This window comes from Leptinotarsa decemlineata, unplaced genomic scaffold, assembly GCF_025532065.1.
Source record: "Leptinotarsa decemlineata unplaced genomic scaffold, Ldec_3_MD MMD2_tig00000654_RagTag_RagTag, whole genome shotgun sequence".
NCBI lineage: Eukaryota > Metazoa > Arthropoda > Insecta > Coleoptera > Chrysomelidae > Leptinotarsa > Leptinotarsa decemlineata.
The window spans coordinates 251,779-254,278 of NW_027412553.1; the positions used below are offsets into that span (position 1 = coordinate 251,779).

General features: G+C 49.7%; 2 non-coding genes across 2 annotated transcripts in view; both read left to right on the forward strand.

The window, feature by feature from the left end:
- Positions 1-539: 539 nt before the first annotated feature.
- LOC141482040 (5.8S ribosomal RNA) lies at positions 540-694 on the forward strand. The gene has a single exon (XR_012465290.1). It is a non-coding gene; the product is annotated as a 5.8S ribosomal RNA (ribosomal RNA).
- Positions 695-1,296: 602 nt separating this feature from the next.
- LOC141482056 (large subunit ribosomal RNA) overlaps positions 1,297-2,500 on the forward strand; it is a 4,028-nt gene continuing 2,824 nt past the window's right edge. Inside the window, exon 1 of the ribosomal RNA XR_012465306.1 lies at positions 1,297-2,500. This exon is cut by the window's right edge and continues 2,824 nt beyond it. This is a non-coding gene — a ribosomal RNA (large subunit ribosomal RNA).

Here is a 2,500-nt window from a genome sequence, read left to right on the forward strand (position 1 = left end):
GTTCGTCGATCGTGTTGTGAAGCGTACGCTCTTTTGTCGAACGCGAACGCGATATACGACGATACATTTCGCCGTCGATGACGATGATGCCGACGACGCCGCCTTCGCCGGGTACCTAGGAGTGTGTGACTGTTAAAAAACCGCTCCGTAGGAAATTATGTTTAATCGCGGTCGAAACGTGAAAGTTTCGTTTCGTACGAATTTTTACGTTACCGGATTACACAACGAGATTTCCGATGGTTGTGAAAGATATTCGCCCGGCCGTGTCAGTTAGAACGCATGGTAAATGAAATACTACGCGCGTCCTCTACACGACGAATATAAAAATTGAGTCGTGCGCGATTTCGGTACACGATGCCTCGTCTGAATATGTGGTGCCGTACGAATACGAAATCGTCGAGCGCTTCTCTTTTTTTATTTTTTTTAACAAGTATATATATATTTATGTACGTTGTTGCATTGGTATAATCTCAACGCTTGCCGAATCGAGACGTCGAACTCTTGAAATTATTTTTTTTGAGTACGTCTAAATAAAAGATTACCCTGAACGGTGAATCACTTGGCTCGTGGGTCGATGAAGAACGCAGCTAATTGCGCGTCAACTTGTGAACTGCAGGACACATGAACATCGACATTTCGAACGCACATTGCGGTCCTCGGATACTGTTCCTGGACCACTCCTGGCTGAGGGTCGTATCAATTTCAAAGACTGCTCGGTTTTTCAAAATTGATATTTTGTAAAAACGTCGGAGCGTGTTGGATGATTGACGTGTTGTTGTTGTTGTTGTTTGTCGTCTATCGAGTCGTCTCGTTATTATAATCGTTATCTAAGTATTTTATCGCCTTCGCGGCGATGACACTTGGTAACAAAAATAAATACACGTTGACGACGACGACGACGCCGACGACGACAAAGACGCGGCATCTTAAAGTGCGAAAGCGACGAATCGTTTTTTCTCATCGCAAGATGAGAGAAACGTTACGTAGTTTGTACACAACGAAATCGTATCGAGTCTCCGTTGTTGGGAAAGCGGCTGCCACGGCAATATACAGGTTCACGCTTGTAGTGTGTGTGTGTGTATGCTCTCGTTACGCACGATCGTCGTGTCCGAGAATCTTTGATGAATCGAAGACGACGTCTGATCGTGTCGAGCAGCGTACGTACACACGCACACACATTATTACAGGACGTCGAGAACTTTTTTGTCCGTTTCGGTAGTTCTCTCTCGAAATAACGACGGACGAGACTACGTACGTCGACTCGTTGCTGTTGAATAAACTGAAAAATTATTTTATCGACCTCAGAGCAGGTGAGACTACCCGCTGAATTTAAGCATATTACTAAGCGGAGGAAAAGAAACTAACTAGGATTCCCTCAGTAGCTGCGAGCGAACAGGGATAAGCCCAGCACCGAATCCCGCGGGTTAACCGCCGGGAAATGTGGTGTTAGGGAGGATCCGTTTATCCCGGAGTCGTACGGCGCGTCCAAGTCCTTCTTGAACGGGGCCACAGCCCATAGAGGGTGCCAGGCCCGTAGCGACCGCCGTCAATTTCGGGAGGATCTCTCCTCAGAGTCGGGTTGCTTGAGAGTGCAGCCCTAAGTGGGTGGTAAACTCCATCTAAGGCTAAATATGACCACGAGACCGATAGCGAACAAGTACCGTGAGGGAAAGTTGAAAAGCACTTTGAAGAGAGAGTTCAAGAGTACGTGAAACCGTTCAGGGGTAAACCTGAGAAACCCGAAAGGTCGAAGGAGGAAATTCATCGCGTTTCGATCGTCGGCGTTTGACGGGTTTCGTGACGGACGGCGTTCGCGTCGTTCGCTCAGCTCGTTTTTCGAACCGATATCGAACGCGTGCACTTTTCCTCTTGTAGGACGTTGCGATCCGTTGGGTGTCGGTCTAAGGTCCGGGGTGGAGCCCACGTGAATTTTTCGCGTGGACCCTCGGTATCCCGGCCGACTCGCTCGACGGTATAACGATGGCGCGGGGCCGCTACTTTATAATTAGCGTTCGGCTCGTGGCAAGCGCGTCCGGTGTTTGACGGCGATCGGACCTAGCGCCGATCCTGTCCCCGGGCGACTGTTGGCTACGATGTTCTCGAACAGACCTCGTTGAAACGCCGATCTGCAACGCTATAGCTTTGGGTACTTTCAGGACCCGTCTTGAAACACGGACCAAGGAGTCTAGCATGTGCGCGAGTCATTGGGACATAACTAAACCTAAAGGCGCAATGAAAGTAAAGGTCTACCTTGCGTAGACCGAGGGAAGATGAGCGGTTCGCCCTCAAAGTGGCCGCTCCGCATTCCCGGGGCGTCTCGTTCTCATTGCGAGAAGAGGCGCACCAAGAGCGTACACGCTGGGACCCGAAAGATGGTGAACTATGCCTGGTCAGGACGAAGTCAGGGGAAACCCTGATGGAGGTCCGTAGCGATTCTGACGTGCAAATCGATCGTCGGAACTGGGTATAGGGGCGAAAGACTAATCGAACCATCTAGTAG